Here is a 17280-nt window from a genome sequence, read left to right on the forward strand (position 1 = left end):
GGTCACCATGACATCATCGAGTAATTTGCATAATTTACTACAATGATTTGATTTTCTCTAAAAAGGCTAAAAAAATGTATACTTACTAATTAATAATAACAGTTTTGTTTTAAATGTCCATCCATTTTAGAATATAATTACAACACTTTATGTACATATTTATATACAGATTTGAACAATAAGTTATTCACTGAAATGTATGTATTAATTGTGGTTCTTACAAAAAATATATCTTATAAAATATAAAAGCTAAAATGTCTCTTAAAGCTCTGCCCCTTTAAATTAGTGCATACTAAATAATTTAACTTTAGCCTACTACTACAAGCATATTATTTACCAGCAACATAAAGTGAAACAGAGGCAGAGGTGTCCTGCCACAGTCAGTAACAAATAAACAGAAAACAGTAGTGGTGGTAGATAGACACAGAGCTTCATCAAACATCTGATCCACTGAACAAAGAGCTCCAAAAATCTTGAACTTTAGACTGCCATCAGTTTTACTCCCTACACTTAACCATGTGTTTCCTACTGCCTGCAGACTTTGCACCCTTTGTTATATACACATGTTGTGTTTCTAATAGAAATACATTTAATAAAGTCAAATACAAATAAGGCAACAACAGAAGTATCCTACACTTCTCTTTTGTAAAGTAAATGTGAACAGCCTATATGGGCATCTACATCAACTATATGATTTGCCTGAGAAGCTGGACAGGACAACAACAAAACAACAAAACAAAATTTTTTTTATTTAAAAAAAAAAAAAAGTTTTATTTGTGGCGGACGTAATTCTTTCGTGACGGGCCGCCACAAATAAATAAATGTGTGGGAAACCCTGTAGTATACACTAAATTTTGCAACTTACATTTTAGTTTAAAAAAATCTACTAATAAAATGCATAGAAAAATGGTGTAATAATAGTATTCACTGTTAGAAGCGGCCCTCTGGGGCCAAACATAACTGCGATGTGGCTCTCGGTGAAAACCACTTTGACACTTCTGCTCTATAACATTAGTGGCAGACTTCTTCTGTTTGTTTAATAGTGTCATTGTAGTAGAATTTCTGACCTTTTGACCTATATTTCTTGTCTTTTAAGAATGTCCGCTCATTTTCAATACTCTTGTATTTTTGTGCCATTGAATGGACCAGTTGTGGGACAAAAGTGAATATTGAGTCGTGCCAACCTGTCTATGGAATGTGTTGACTGTCTACAGAATTCGAGTTGTTATGGAACAGATAGGAAAAGCAAAACAAGACATTGACGCATTTGATAAGGAACGATGACGCACAACAGACATATAAATGAATGGCAGAAGACCGGAACTGGGGGGTGATTTTGGCTTGTGTGTGTCTTGTGTGCTCTGGAGTACATTGTGTCTGCTTGCACGGACAACTTAATTCAACCTGCACTTCTGATAATGGGTAAATAAATTTGTTGTACTAAACTACTTTTGTTGCCTGTTTAAGCTTCGGACAATCCACTACACAAATTGGCGTCACGAACAGGATGGTTTAGAAGCTACAGGTCGACAGCCGCTCCCGCTCTCTCTGTCAGGCAGACAGTGTGCTGCACGCGCGCATCTAATACAAGGTAAGCGTTTTGCTTAAAGTGTAAACATTTTCTGCCTGGAGAGAGCCAGATCGATAAGACTAATTGCTGAATCTATTTTGATAAAAGATAGGTTTAGTCAGGTTCTCCAAAAACAACCTGGACTGGGGTAAATTATGGTTGGATTGAGTTGTTTTATATGTGATCATTTGTCTGTGTGTTTGTTGAAAACTTGTGATTTCTTGTTTTTAACATCAGGAGATTGTTGATAGAATTTTGGTGGTTTGGAGTGTAGAAGCATAGACTATGTGAGACGAAAAATTTCTCTTAACCTCTTCATCCTCTGTCGTTGCTGGCAGAGGATGCTTCTTTCTGCAAGTGCATCAGAATTAGCCAGAGTTGGATACAGCTAAATTTAAGGCAGGGTTTTGCTAACTGGTGGCACATTTGGCCCATACAAATTTATGAAGTCTATGAATGTGCGACATATCTCTCTATGTGGAAACTGCAGCGGTGGAAAAGCCTCATTTTGGGTGACCGTTTGGTGACTCCGGTAAAGGAGATCAACTGAGCTGTATTTGTCACGACGTTCTGTTTAATTGGCTGCAGTATAGATGGATATTGATCGGGCTGCATATGGTAGAGCTTTGGTGGAGCTTTGGTGAAGCTTTGGTGAAACTGTATGGAACTGACCAAAACATGATGACTGTAGAGCATTGGGTGATTATCAGTGACTCTATGGTGCTTTTATGCTGTTGCCGTGTATTGGTCAGGGAGTAAAACCAGGAGCTGCTCCGCTGGAACGGGTTAATCGCCGTTGTATGAGTAATGATGGGACCTGTGTTTGTGATATGAGACGGCCGATTCCACAAAAGCACGCGTGCATTAGTTGTTTATATTGGTCCGGACCAGGGGGGAGTGGTTTGTGGGATAAAAATGTGTGTGTTTTTTTAATTTATATATATATATATCTGCGTATTTTAATAACTTTTGTGTAGCACCTGGTTTCTTGTCTGGTTTAATCCCCCCCTTCCTTTCCCCCCCCCCTCTTGCAACCTCCCCTCACGCTTTTTTCACAGCCCCGCTATCTGTAAAAGTTTGGAAATTGTCTAAAATGTGTGTGCGTGTGAGAAAGTAGACAAAGTTTATGTACAGAAAACATATGAGTGTATGATCTATCCATTTAATTATCTTATTCCGCTCTCGGAGGTTGGATCGCGGGGGCAGCAGCCTAAGCAGGGAAGTCCAGAATACCCTCCTTAAACTTGACTATTTGTCCATCTAAGAGTGAATGATAAATGTTGTTCTTATTATTAAGGTTCTGATATGATACAGCTGTGCTTCTGGATGAGAAAAGTAGTTGTCTATTGCATTTACTTTTAACTGTGCTGGTAAATTCTCTGTGTGTGAGTGACTGTGTGACGCATATAGTCTCAGCTGGGAGACATTTTGAGATAAGAGTGTGTGCGTGTGACGAGGCTGTGTGAGTGACAGCTGCGTGAGGCATTGGTTCGAAGAGGAGTGACACTGATAGCATTGAGCTAGGTTAGCATTGTGTTAGCAAAAGTTTGCTTACTGAGGCATAGTAAGGCTAAGTTAGCATCTAGCTTGGCATTACTAAGTGTGGTTGAACAGTTATTCTCGGTCTGTAGAGTGTGCTAGTAGTAGGTGCTTGCTAAGTCCAGTAAAATAATAGATATATGGAAAATTACACGTTTAAATATCAATCAATAAATACGGATTGTGGGACATTGAAACATTGTTTAATTCATCATTCATTTATATGTCTAGTATACTTTTTTTTTGGTACAGCCTTGTTGCTTATCTGATCCATCCAGTTTCTGTGTGGAAGTTGAGACAAACACACACGCACGAACATCATAGATTAGGACACATTGTAACTTTGAATTAATAGTTATACAACAAATAAATTAATAATATTGAATTTAAATTTGAGAAAGATAAATTGATCATACATTGACATTTTAATTTTTTTTTAGGAATAAACACACAATAAAATAAAAGTTTAATTTATATTCTAATACATCTAAGGGCATCTGTGAAACATAGAGTCTGAAGAAGTACAGATAAGAGCCACTCAGCGCCATTGTCAAAACAAAACGTAGAGAAGCGTTAAACAAATTCTAATCAGAAGGAAGACAGACCAAAATATGAGAACTTAAGTAAACAGACAGCAAGTAAACCAGAAATAATAATGTAAATAAATAACAAAGAAAGCAAATTTTTATGTGACATTGGTGCATGTAGAATTACAAATAGAGAATAAAACTAAATGGAAATAACTGTCTGCAAGATGACCATGACGTCATGAATTGTGCTCGGGTTAGATAGATAGATAGACAGATAAAACGTTATTGATTCCTTCAGGAGAGTTCCCTCAGGAAGAAGAACTAAAAAGTAAACAGTAACTAATAAGGGTATAAATGGAAACAAAATAGATTCTATTAAAAGAGAAACTAGGCATTAACGACCATGATATAAAAAAGTATTGCACTGTTATTGTTTTGCATTCCCTGTCATCCTAGCCCCCCAAAGAGGAGTTGTACAGTGTAATGATGTATGAGACAAAGGATTTTTTATAGGCTAAACCAGTAGTTCTCAAAGGAGGGTATGGTGTTTCCGCTCGGACAAAAAGGGGAGGTACTTGAAGGTATGCCAAGGGGTACCTGATATTTTAAATATTTTAAAATAGCGACAATTCAAAATCCTTTATAAATATAATTATAGAAGAATAATTCTTCAACAAAATAAATATTTAGAATTAAGTTCACGAGCCCAGATGGATCTCTATTGCAATATCCAAAGAAGGTTGATGATTGATTATATGTATAGAAATCTTTATTATAATTTAATCACTATTTTAATTTTTAAAACGTTTTAGTTATTCTTATTTTTTTGTTTGTCCAAATAAGTCAAGTAAGACCACAACAAATGAGCAATATGGTGCACTGTTACACAATTTAATAAATCAGAAAATAATGACATTATGCTGTATTTTATTTCTTTAATTTACTGGAAAAAAAAAAAAAGGTTGAAAACCACTGCCCTAAATCATATCTAAAGCTAAAATTATTTTATAAGACTGATTATTTTGGATTCGTAAATAGTATGCTGTTGATTGTGGTTAGCTGCAAGTTTGTTTATTTGTTTGTTTAGTTGCTTGAGTGAAATGGGAAGAAATCAATAGGAATAATTACATGCAAAATGGAATAAAACTATGAGTGCGATAGATAATGAATGAATAGATGAAATAAGTTTATTTTGGTCATGTAATCAACCATCAACCAATTTGTGTGAGCAGTTTAACAGTAAATTAGACATATTAACAATCATACACATTTACACACAGAAAAGAAAAGAAAAAAGAATGACCGAAAAAAGAATAGGCGGAAGCCAAAGCTTATATTGGCCTATGATATACAATTACTGAACATTAAATTACCTGGAACATCAACGTTAAAAGATGAAAGTAATTGTTACTATATTTTATAATGTTAAAAAACTTTACTTTTCAAGGGTCTCTTAAACCATAACAAAAAAACTACATGTGTTCAGCTCATCACTGAGGATGGTCCATCATTTAACTCTTAAAACTGAAATACATTTGTGTTTTTATTTTATTTTACTTGACCTATTTCAAAAATCGATACCCCCCGTAAATGATAGTGTCTCCTCATAATGTAAACAAGCTAAGAATACAAACTGGAAGGCTGTTGTTCTTTACTCGGAAACATAATTGCAATTGTTTTAAAATTAAATTATCTGAACATTTAACACATTATGACTTAAAAAATGGATTGATATGATCATAACAATAATGCTTTGTGTAATATTGAAATGAGCCTTTTAAGTTTAAGTATTGGGTCTATATTTATTCTATAAACATTTCCCCAAACTTCAAAACAATATTACATATGGAAAAATAAATGAATAAAATAACATGTGCAGACATTTCTTATTCAGCATGTGTTTTACTTTATACCGAATAGCAATGGATTTGGATATTTTTCTTTAATATGTTCAATATGTGGCTTCCAACATATTAATGATCAATTACTATTCTCAAGAATGTAGTTCATATACTCTGTCAATTTCCACTTGATTCAACTTTAATTTTTGTTTCACAATTTGACTTTGCACCCTGGACAGGTCGCCACCTCATCACAGGGCCAACACAGATAGATAGACAGACAACATTCACACACTAGGGCAAATTTAGTCTTATTAATTACTACATATTGAGATCTATTACTTAAAATAACTACTTAACCACTGTTGTGAAACACCTTTCTAATTTATGGGAGTATTGGGATAGGATTGAGGAAGATGTCTGCTGTGGTGGTGGTTAGTTTGGAAATTAATTTAATAAAAGTAACTTTAAAGTGCAGTCTGACATTTTAGTTTGGAGTAATTTATAGTTTTATTTAGACATTGCATGCGCCCGGGAATCATGTTTGGTGATTTGGCTCCCAAGTTTTTTGTGGTCTTTGGTGTGACTCGACCGGGGTTTTGAGCTTGCGACCTGCCGATCTCAGGGCGGACACTCTAACCACTAGGCCACTGAGATAAAGGAGGCAAACCAAATCTCAACAGCTTTCAGTTAGCTATAGATTTTGAGAGTATAATGCGAATAACTATAACTTTACAACTGTTTTGCTGTGAATAGTGTTGAATAATAATTACAAAAAACAGCCTACATTAATAATTAGAATAAGAGCCGATATGTAAAGTTAAAAAGAAAAAAAAAAAAAAGAAAAAAAAAAGAGGAGAAGTGTGATTAGGCATGGCGCTTAGAGCATGGCCTTGTGTGTTTGTTATGACCAAGTTGGATAACCAGTCGGAGACGGGCAAGGCAAGGATATGTTTGTGCGGCGTTTTTCATGCAACAAAGTGAAATGAAAGAAAATAAAAGCAAAATTAAAATGCAGACAATAAAAATAAACACAGTGCGGACGTTAAAAGTTAAAAGATTAAAAGATTAAAAGATTTAGCTGAAAGATAAGGAGAAACGTGAATAAAAACATTCCTTTGTTTTGGAGAGTATCACGCACAGTGGGAGGTCAGAGTGCAAGCATGACAGCTTGCTCGCGCCTACTGATAGACAAATGATAGTTTAAATTAACTTATACATAATCTTTAAGTGAATTAAAAGGGTACTTAAATACACATGAAGTAGTACGTATAATCTTTGAATTAAGGTTATTGATTAGCAATTAATGGGATAGTTAAGACTGTAATTTTAAAAAAAAACGTGATATGCAAAATTGAACTAACCGAGAGGATATGAAAACGATGGGTGTACATGTTTTGAGTTCCAAATTCTGGAGGAAAAAACCTCAACAAAACGTAAAACCATTCAGACGGACTTGGGTGGTAGCCACGGTTGTGCTAGGTCAAGCGAGGGTGGAAAGGATGTGCAGCCGGGGGACTGCCAACTTCTCTGAACAAGACAAGCTCCAAAGTTGTAGCCAGAACATGCTCACAAAAAATACAGGTGTGACAGCAGGACGAACAGCAGGATACAAACAGACCCCTGCTGGACATAAGTGTCAACGGACAATGTTCAACACAATCTTTGAAGCATTCCTTTGTGGTCAACCTGCACACACCTTGTAATGACCTGCTTACGAACTGTGCCCTGACAATTCAATACTGCACAGAAGGAACTTCCTGATGTTGCCTGACAGCACGACATCAGCGGACAACTAATAGGGACGCCTCCCAGGAACGAATGGAAGACGGGGACTGCTCCAACTGTCCTAGCGCTAGCTGACTGAGGTGCGTCCGTGTGTCCTGCCACCCAAACCGCCAAAGTGTATGATCACCAATTGGACGACTCATAATAGGAGCCTTTTGACTCTTATATATGGTGGGACTCAAGGTATGGCCGCTCATGTGAACTATCCTTACAACAATTAGAATGGTATAAGATGGACAACTAATGACCCACATTGTTCCTTTGCTCTCTGTATTTGCGTATTGAACCGATACGCAAATACCACATTTTCAATTATTTCGGTTGTCTGTTAAAAACATAGCTATTGGTTGCAATTTGGACATTTCTGCTGTAGGCTACAAAGAGCTAGCAGCTACACAACAGCTGAGCTAAAATAAAATTTAAGCATATCAAAAAATTATAGTTGCTTATTACATACACAAAGTCGCAGAGAGACAGAAGTCTGTAGAAAGTATTCAGTAACAAACGTGTCCGCATTATTAAACTTTCTACCACAGGAAACATACTGAACAAATACAGCAGTTACTGTCAGACTCTAATCCGGATTACCTTGTCTATCAGAGACATGGTTAAAACCCACAACAACGTTCGTTCTAATTAATGTCCAGGGGGACAAGATTACAGAAAAGACAGATCGAGTGACAAAGGGGGGAGGAATTATGATTTGTGAAAGGGAAAACATTAAAAGTAGATCAATTTGTGTATGTTGAAATTAAAATCACATGTTCCTCAGAAATGTATTTCAAGGTAATTGTAGTATACCGACCGACCACAGCTAAAGACATTTTTATTGATTCATTTTCAGACATCCTCAAACAGCATAGTATGAAAGAAGTAACGTCATGGGGGACGTTAATCTGGACTGGTTAAATAAAACACGTAGAAAGAAACTTAAGGATATTATAAACGGCTTCCACATGATACAAATGAAAGCAGCCCTACTAGAATTACAATTGGATGACAAAAATTAAAGAGAACATCTGTAAATACACGAATACAAAACCAGAAAGAAGAGTGTTAAAATAAAAATACCATTGGATTAATAAAACAATTTGGATTCTAATAAAGACATCGGGACTCAGCTCTCAAAAGAGCAATTATAACAGGTCTAAATACAGATCGTATGTTTTAAAAGTTTGGAAGAACAAGGTAACAATGTTTATGCGGAAGTCTAAGGCTGACTTTCATTTAGAATTAATCAAAGCTGCAAAAGGGAACAATAGAGAGTTATGGAAAACCAGATACAAACTTACGGGAAGAGAGCAAACAAGAAACAACACTATAACATTAAATATCAATGGCGCTACTATCGCAGACAGTCTGGACATAAGTAATAATTTTAATGAACATTTCATCCAGTCTGTACAAACCCTGAATAAAAATCCCTCAAAATCAGTGCAAATAATTGTCATTTATTCAGGATGGACTCATTTTAGGATTAACAAATGAAACAAAGTTAAACAAAATCTTCGCTGCATTATCAGACTCACGATCTAGAGATATATATATATGGGTTGGACACTATCTTCCTAAAAACATATAAGGATTGTATTATTGCTCGTATAACAACGATTGATAAATAAATCAATAACGGAAAACACTTTCCCTACCACGTGGAGAAACTGCTACTATGATTAAATCCATAAAGCAGGAAATAAAGAAGACCAGAACATGTACAGACCAATTAGCCTTCTCCACGTTATAACAAAAGGAATAGAAAATTTGAAATAAAAAATAAAAAAAAGTGGCTTTGGAGCAATCAAGGCTGCTCACACGGTCACTAAGAGGGGCATTATGTTGACACATCAATTTAATGAGTATTATATTTATCCATGAGAGCATTTTTGTTGTAAATTGTGAGGTATGGCTGTTAAAATCTTGGTTGTTTTTACGAATGATGACAGATGTGAACAAGAGCATGTATTGTCTTTGTGTGATGATGTAAATAAGGTGTGCTTGTATTGTATGGTAAGTATGTGTCCATGAAGGGGCATTTGGTGACTTTTCTTATAATTGAATACATGCTACAGTATGATTATTTTTGATTAATTATTGATTATTATGAATGTATATATTTATTATGATTAATTAGTGTCATAATTTTATTGCTTGATTTGTGGATCCCCTTAATTTAGGTAGCCAGGGACTACAGATGGAAAGTAGCTATTTAGATATAATCTAGTACAGAACATATCTGTTTCTGAACTTAATGTTTCTGTGCATTGTCCCATCATAGATAGACTAAATTAAATACAACTATTTAGTGAATTATTGAGGCCACAATAATTCACTAGGTGTTGTAAAATATCAAAGTACTATTGCAAAAGCGAACAGTGACCTCAAACATGACCTGTCCTCCGCCTCTGTTCTTGCTGCGCTTGACTATCAGCTGTCTTTTCTTTTTCTTGGATGTTTCTGAAACTACTAATACTACTACTACTATTACTATTACTACGACTAACACTGTCCCTGTGAGAGGGACAGAGGGGGGAGGTGAGTTTGGATTGGGTCAAGTTTGAGCGTGTTGAGGTTTTATTTAATCGATATGATCAAGGATAAAGGAACGTAATGATTTAGATTGACAATTGCAGTGGTTGGCGAAAGCAACCCCAACCTCAAAGGAGGGTGCCAATTCAGTAATTAAATGCTTTGTGAATGATCTAATATCCCGACATGGTTTCCCCAAAAAGATTAGGTCAAACAACGGCACCTATTTTAAGAAAACAGGTTAATCATCTTCAGTCACAAGATCAGCACTTCTCAGGACCAGCAGCTTCCTAGGAAGGTGGAAAGACCATGAGACCAAAATGGTAAGTTTGCAAAATGTAGAATTTGTGTGCCAGTTCCTCTGTGCAGATTTGAGGATGAAAGCAGCCACTCCAGATTCCCTTGCACTCGCTAAGAGGGGCACGGTCAAAGCCGATCCAGGACCAACACCCGATACCTGACTGGAAGGAACCGAGAGGAGAGACAACACCTTGCCAGCGATGACAAGAACGACTAAGGTTGCCAGCCAATATGTCCACCGGGACTCCAGCAGCTGTGGAAAGAAGTGTTGGGAGTGCCGAAGCAGCGAGGAGGCCTGAAGCAAGCCGAGGGCCTGGACCAAAGCCCCACGCCCCATACTCTGCCCCAGCCTTCCCCAAAGCCCCCACAGCTCCAACTCTACCTGAGTTTTCCCCAATTTCGGCCAGCACGCACATGCCACTGAACAGTCTGCCCAATGGACTGAACCACACCCCAAAGAGAGACAGACTGTTTGAGTGGATCTCTTTCTTCACCAGGGCAGCCAAAAGCCCAACGAGGTGTCGGCAGGCCACCAGCCTGAGGCACCACCGAGCCATCTATACGAGCACTAATCGAACATGGACTCATACGAAATTCAGTTGTGTGTACAAAATCAATTGATAATTAACAATATTGGTAACTACATTCATTGCAAATGCCGGGAAAAATATTTTTGCAAATGTCTTACAGTCATAAGTCTATATACATTCATCTATTTATGTTCAATGATGTCCATGATCAAAGTATTTGTTATTCCCTTACTAAATCAAAGGGTAGGCCACTAATTGTGTTGTGTGAGATGGTTTTACTGCAGGCTGGTAACAGCGATCGCTCTGAAGGAGGGTCATAGACGGAATTTTTGCCTCGTATAAAAACATTGAGGTTTTTGCCTCTATCTGCGGTAGAGATTTAAGTTAGTGGTCTATATCAGAAATTGTTTTGGTCCAGGGTCTTAAGACCCTGGAAGGCGGGTATGTAGTAGAATTTCTGACCTTTTGACCTATATTTCTTGTCTTTTAAGAATGTCCGCTCATTTTCAATACTCTTGTATTTTGTGCCATTGAATGGACCAGTTGTGGGACAAAAGTGAATATTGAGTCGTGCCAACCTGTCTACAGAATTCGAGTTGTTATGGAACAGATAGGAAAAGCAAAACAAGACATTGACGCATTTGATAAGGAACGATGACGCACAACAGACATATAAAAAAATGGCAGAAGACCGGAACTCGGGGGTGATTTTGGCTTGTGTGTGTCTTGTGTGCTCTGGAGTACATTGTGTCTGCTTGCACGGACAACTTAATTCAACCTGCACTTCTGATAATGGGTAAATAAATTTGTTGTACTAAACTACTTTTGTTGCCTGTTTAAGCTTCGGACAATCCACTACATCATTACTGCCACAAGTGGTAGAAAAGTGTATTACAACAAAGTACTGCTGCGGCCTACGTGGACCACAGCTGAAAAAACAGATGTATTACATTGTAAGGGGCGGGTTAGGAAACACTGGTATATAGTATATGCCATCGGGGACCATCTCTTCGCAAAGAAACACAAAGAAGCAAAGGATAAAAAGTTCTCCTCCCTTCAGGTTATACAAGTTTGCAGCTTGAAGCAGAACTGAGACTCAACGTTCAGCGTTTTTCTATTCGACACGTTCCCGGCACTGAACGGTACACAGATGTGCCAATCAGCATTTCGGCCTGCGCTCTTCTGCTGGATTTCTTTACTCACGCAATTACATCCAGTCAAGCCTGAACAGAACAACAGACGCTTTTGTGGACATGAAATTGCAATTTGATGTCCTGCAGCAGCTGAGTGTCACATAGAGGATGTTAAAATAGAGTTGGAATGAATCACACCAGTGATCGCAACATGACAAGTCCTTCCCTCGCCACAACGCAGATTTTGGGGGGATATTTAAAAAAACAACAACATTTAAAACATGTTCTACAATTTTTTGGTCTTGAATCAAGTATTTTCAAGCCTAACAATGACTAAATAAACTAAGAAAATATATCAATACTACAGTAGAGGAGACCTAACCAATCAGATCACGCTGAGCAATAAGCCAGCATCACAATACTGATCTAAGAGTGTAAAGGTGACTAAAGGGTGTTATTTCATGTCTAGAGGGCTCGAAGAATGTTAAAACATGTACAAACCCCATTTCCATGTGAGTTGGGGAATTGTGTTAGATGTAAATATAAACGGAATACAATGATTTGTGAATCCTTTTCAAGCCATATTCAGTTGAATATGCTACAAAGACAACATATTTCATGTTCAAACTCATAAACTTTATTTTTTTTGCAAATAATCATTAACTTTAGAATTTGATGCCAGCAACACGTGCCAAAGAAGTTGGGAAAGGTGGTGTAGTAGAATGTCTGACCCTTGACCTATATTTCATGTCTGTCAAGAATGTACGCTCATTTAATTTCTCTTCTATTCTGTGCCATTGAATGAACCGGGTGTGGGACAAAAGTGAATATTAAGTCGTGCCAACCTGTCTACAGAATGTTTTGATTGTTTAAGTATGATTAAGGAATCCAAGGATGTTGCAAAAACAAACATTTCCAAAACCACAAGAGTGACGCACGAGAAAAAAAACAGTGACGCACAAGAGACAGATAAAAGTGGCAGGAGACCGGGACTCGAGAGAAATTGCTTTTTGTGAGTCCTCCGGAGGACGTTTGTGTAACTGCATGGACAGCTCAATCTGACTTGATAATGGGTAAATAAACTTTTTGTACTAAATTCACTTTTGTTGCTGTTTAAGCTTCGGACAATCCACTACAGTGGCAATAAATACTGATAAAGTTGAGGAATGCTCATCAAACACTTATTTGGAACATCCCACAGGTGAACAGGCTAATTGGGAACAGGTGGGTGCCATGATTGGCTATAAAAGTAGATTCCATGAAATGCTCAGTCATTCACAAACAAGGATGGGGCGAGGGTCACCACTTTGTCAACAAATGCCTGAGCAAATTGTTGAACAGTTTAAGAACAACTTTTCTCAAGCAGCTATTGCAAGGAATTTAGGGATTTCACCATCTACGCTCCGTAATATCATCAAAGGGTTCAGAGAATGTGGAGAAATCACTGCACGTAAGCAGCTAAGCCCGTGACCTTCCATCCCTCAGGCTGTACTGCATCAACAAGCCACATCAGTGTGTAAAGGATATCACCACATGGGCTCAGGAACACTTCAGAAAGCCACTGTCAGTAACTACAGTTGGTCGCTACATCTGTAAGTGCAAGTTAAAACTCTCCTATGCAAGGCGAAAACCGTTTATCAACAACACCCAGAAACGCCGTCGGCTTCGCTGGGCCTGAGCTCATCTAAGATGGACTGATACAAAGTGGAAAAGTGTTCTGTGGTCTGACGAGTCCACATTTCAAATTGTTTTTGGAAACTGTGGACGTGGTGTCCTCCGGACCAAAGAGGAAAAGAACCATCCGGATTGTTATAGGCGCAAAGTGTAAAAGGCAGCATGTGTGATGGTATGGGGGTGTATTAGTGCCCAAGACATGGGTAACTTACACATCTGTGAAGGCACCATTAATGCTGAAAGGTACATACAGCTTTTGGAGCAACATATGTTGCCATCCAAGCAACGTTACCATGGACGCCCCTGCTTATTTCAGCAAGACAATGCCAAGCCACGTGTTACATCAACGTGGCTTCATAGTAAAAGAGTGCAGGTACTAGACTGGCCTGCCTGTAGTCCAGACCTGTCTCCCATTGAAAATGTGTGGCACCTAAAATAGCAGAAGGGAGACCCCCGGACTGTTGAACAACTTAAGCTGTACATCAAGCAAGAATGGGAAAGAATTCCACTTGAAAAATGTGTCTCCTCACTTCCCAAACCTTTACTGAGTGTTGTTAAAAGGAAAGGCCATGTAACACAGTGGTGAACATGCCCTTTCCCAACTACTTTGGCACGTGTTGCAGCCATGAAATTCTAAGTTCATTATTATTTGCACAAAAAAAACAAAGTTTATGAGTTTGAACATGAAATATGTTGTCTTTGTAGCATATTCAACTGAATATGGCTTGAAAAGGATTAGCAAATCATTGTATTCCGTTTATATTTACATCTAACACAATTTCCCAACTCATATGGAAACATGGTTTATATTTATAAGGTCATAAACTGTTTTTTATGACTGAGCTATGAAAATATTTCATTTAAAGGAGTCATAATATGATTGATGTTCTACATTAAAAGACTTCCTTGTGGTCTACATAACATGTAACGGTGTTTTTTGGGTCAAAATGTTGCATAGATGATGTTTTACTAATCATCTTCAAGTCGCTTTCTGACCGTCTCTTCAGGATGTGCCGTTTTGTGGGCGCTCTTATTTACGTGCCTCCACTTTGACTGTGTTTTCCACCCCACAGCCATGTTACAGATTGAGCAGATCTGGGCAAAATACGGCCCGCGGGCCACATGCGGCCCATTAAGATTTTCAACCCAGCCCGCCGGACGCTCTGCATCCTTTTTTTAGACCTTTAACATCCAAACTGTAGCTGCCATTAGAATAGAATAGAATAGAATAGAAAGTACCTTATTGATCCCTGGGGGAAATTCAGCACATTATGATGTTTTTAAATGACTGTAAGTATTTCAATGGTTGAAATCTGCCCCACAACAAGCAACGCCTTCATGGTTCGATTTCAAATTCTCCCAAATATACAACAGCAGGTACCAGTTGGTAATAAAAGTTGGTTTTGCATAATAGGTCCCCTTTAAAATGAATGAGTCCTACTTTGTGGAAATTAATTTATCGCGGCCATGACCCAATTAATGGCGATCAATGAAGGACGACTGTATGTAAAAAATAATGACACAATTACATTTTATATTTTAGTTTCATTCAAATTTACATGAAAAAAACTATTTTTTCCCAATATTGAATTGAATTAAGAATTATTTTATAATTACTTAAAAAATTTAATCAAAGCCGTATTTTTTTTAAAGCCGTATTTGAATTATTCATACTCTGCAGAAATTCATTTATCGTGGTCAATTAACAGCGATAAACAATTACGAAACAATTATATATTATATTTTTGTTTGATTCAAATTTCAGTAAATACAATACATTTCATTAAATTATTGTTTTTAGATATTAAATTTATTTAAGAATTCAAAAATTAAATTAAATGTTTTATTTTATTATTTTTTTATAAATGGCTGTAATGATAATGTAAATGAGGGATTTCTAATCACTGCTATGTTGGAATTCTTATTAATATTGATACTGTTGTTGATAGTATTCCTTTTTGTTTGACTACTTTTGGATTGTTTTGTGTCATGTTTGTGTGTCCTCTCAATTGCTCTGTTGATTGCTATTCTGAATATTGCTGGGGCGGCTTTGGTTTTGGAATTGGAATTGTATTATTATTGTTTTATTGTGTATTATTTTGTTGGACTGATTAATAATAATAAACAAATTTTAAAAAGAGCGATTTTATAATTATTTAATCAATTAAATTAAAGCCGTATTTTATTTTTTCAAGCCATATTTGAATGATTTATACTACGCAGAAATTAATTTATCGCGGTCATGTCCGGACCCAATTAACAGCGATAAAGGAAGGACGACTGTATGTAAAAAAGAATGATAAAATAATTTATTATATTAAAATTTTAGTAAATAGAATACATTTTATTAAAACATATATTTTGAAATATTGAACATATTTTAGAATTACCTAAGAAAATTGAATTAAAGCCGTATTTTAATGATTCATACTCCGCAGAAATTCATTTATCGCGGCCATGACCCAATTAACGGCGATCAATGAAGGACGACTGTATGTAAAAAAGAATGATAAAATAATTAATTATATTAAAATTTTAGTAAATAGAATACATTTTATTAAAACATACAACATACATTTTATTAAAACATAAAAAAAAACAAAAAAAAACCCCAAAAAAACAAACAAACATATATTTTCAAATATTGAACATATTTTAGAATTACCTAAGAAAATTGAATTAAAGCCGTATTTTAATGATTCATACTCCGCAGAAATTCATTTATCACAGTCATGTCCGGACCCAATCAACAGCGATAAAGGAAGGACGACTGTATGTTATAATGAATGATAAAATAATATATTATATTAAAATTTTAGTAAATAGAATACATTTTATTAAAATATATAACATACATTTTATTAAAACATTAAAAAAAAAATTTTAAAAACCCAAAAAAACATAAAAAACAAACAAACATATATTTTCATCTATTGAACATATTTTAGAATTACCTAAGAAAATTGAATTAAAGCCGTATTTTAATGATTCATACTCCGCAGAAATTCATTTATCGCGGTCATGTCCGGACCCAATTAACAGCGATAAAGGAAGGACGACTGTATGTAAAAAAGAAAGATAAAATAATTTATTATATTAAAATTTTAGTAAATAGAATACATTTTATTAAAACATATAACATACATTTTATTAAAACATAAAAAAACCACAAAAAAAACCCAAAAAACCAAACAAAAAAACCAAACATATATTTTCAAATATTGAACATATTTTAGAATTACCTAAGAAAATTGAATTAAAGCCGTATTTGAATGATTCATACTGCGCAGAAATTCATTTATCGCAGTCATGTCCGGACCCAATTAACAGCGATAAAGGAAGGACGACTGTATGTAAAAAAGAATGATAAAATAATTGATTATATTAAAATTTTAGTAAATAGAATACATTTTATTAAAACATATAACATACATTTTATTAAAACATAAAAAAAACACAAAAAAACCCCAAAAAACCAAACAAAAAAACCAAACATATATTTTCAAATATTGAACATATTTTAGAATTACCTAAGAAAATTGAATTAAAGCCGTATTTTAATGATTCATACTCCGCAGAAATTCATTTATCGCAGTCATGTCCGGACCCAATTAACAGCCATAAAGGAAGGACGACTGTATGTTATAAAGAATGATGAAATAATTTATTATATTAAAATTTTAGTAAATAGAATACATTTTATTAAAATATACAACATACATTTTATTAAAACATAAAAAAAACAAAAAAAACAAAACCCCAAAAAAACAAACAAACATATATTTTCAAATATTGAACATATTTTAGAATTACCTAAGAAAATTGAATTAAAGCCGTATTTTAATGATT

At 35.7% G+C, this 17280-nt stretch overlaps 1 protein-coding gene across 1 annotated transcript in view; it reads right to left on the reverse strand.

Moving 5' to 3' along the window:
• csf1ra (colony stimulating factor 1 receptor, a) overlaps positions 1-17280 on the reverse strand; it is a 60937-nt gene that overhangs the window by 42620 nt on the left and 1037 nt on the right. The gene's annotated exons all lie outside the window — the stretch shown is intronic.

This window comes from Entelurus aequoreus, linkage group LG04 (assembly GCF_033978785.1).
Source record: "Entelurus aequoreus isolate RoL-2023_Sb linkage group LG04, RoL_Eaeq_v1.1, whole genome shotgun sequence".
Classification (NCBI taxonomy): Eukaryota; Metazoa; Chordata; class Actinopteri; order Syngnathiformes; family Syngnathidae; genus Entelurus; species Entelurus aequoreus.